Genomic DNA, 1,413 nt, shown 5'->3' with positions numbered 1-1,413 from the left:
AGTTTCAGGTCTCCTCCTTTGCGGTGCAAGTCATTTCAGGATTCGATAGCTTAGCTAACAGGGTGAGTGTAATCCGTCTCTTTGATTTTGCCGATTCAATCATGTCAGCCATGGTAAGTTCTGTTCAAAATCACTGCTAACAATGATAGCTATACATCACCCCCAGCTTTTATAATCTCAATCCTAGAGACACGCCAAGCAAAACACACCCACTACAAAAGGGGTTTATAGATAACCGGGTGTCTGCATACAGACGCCACTACTCATAAACAGGTCTTTTACAATGTTATTAGCACTAGTGTACGTGGTAGTAGGCAGACCCCGACATGAAAGGGGTCTCAAACAACACACTCAGAGACATGCCCGGACAAAGCACCATCGCTACAAAGTAGGATGCATTGCATACCATTGAAGCCCTGCAGCCGAAATAGCTCAGTTGGGAGAGCGTTAGATTGAAAATCTAAATATCCCTGGTTCGAATCCGGGTTCCGGCAACTCCATTTTCTTTCTTTTTTTTTTTTTTTTTTTTTTTTTTTTTTCCCCATTTACCACTAAACATATACAACTCTTACAAAGTTTATCTGATTCCCCATTATCCACAAAACACACATGGGGGTTTGGGGGCCAATATGGACGCCCAGGGGTTTGACACCAGTCACATGACTGTCACATGACACTACATCCAATATGGATGCCAAGGGGGCGTGGCATTGTTTGACACCAGACACATGACTGTCACATGACTTTACATCCAATATGGCTGCCCAGGGGTTTGACACCAGTCACATGACTGTCACATGACTCACAAAACAATAACAATAACAAACAACACGTGGTGACAACCACGTGGCTAATTTGCATAAAAAGGAGGCGTGGCTATGACGTGATTTATGACGTTTCAAGGGGCGGGGCTTATTTTGCCAGATAGTTCATGATAATTACTACTCTTGTTGGTGTACGTCACTAAATGTACACATAAATTATTTTATTGTAAGGCCCCCCATGAACGAAAGTACACAAAACTTGGCATGCATTCGGAGGGTGTCATAATGATCCTACACTTTTAATTTCGTGCAGTTTTGACCTTGTCAGCCAGAGATATTGTGATGAAAACACCTAATTTTTTTGCTTTTTAATTTTAACTAGGTGGCGCTATACATGAAATAAGTGGTAATGGGATGGGTTGACATGCCCCCTTAAGACCAACATACATAAAAAAGGTGGACCTCCTAGGCCCTACGGTTTTCAAGATATTCACAGAAAACTGTGTCTGCCCTACCCTCCTTTCGGGGGGTCCAGTCCAGCGGGGGGGCTACAGATCAAAACGAAAAACGATGGTTCCATGCTATCCATGTGGGGTTACATGCCCACCAAGTTTCGTGTACCCCGGTCTTTCAGTGTCCCGGGAATCAT

The 1,413-nt window shown here is 43.5% G+C and overlaps 1 non-coding gene across 1 annotated transcript; it reads left to right on the top strand.

Moving 5' to 3' along the window:
* The first annotated feature begins 421 nt into the window (after positions 1–421).
* On the top strand, positions 422–494 carry trnaf-gaa. The gene has a single exon. It is a non-coding gene; the product is annotated as a tRNA-Phe (tRNA).
* Positions 495–1,413: the final 919 nt, after the last annotated feature.

Source organism: Alosa alosa, chromosome 8 (assembly GCF_017589495.1).
Source record: "Alosa alosa isolate M-15738 ecotype Scorff River chromosome 8, AALO_Geno_1.1, whole genome shotgun sequence".
In the NCBI taxonomy this organism is placed as follows: domain Eukaryota; kingdom Metazoa; phylum Chordata; class Actinopteri; order Clupeiformes; family Clupeidae; genus Alosa; species Alosa alosa.
The sequence above is the reverse complement of the archived record's forward strand: the minus strand, read 5'-3'. Positions and strand labels throughout refer to the sequence as shown.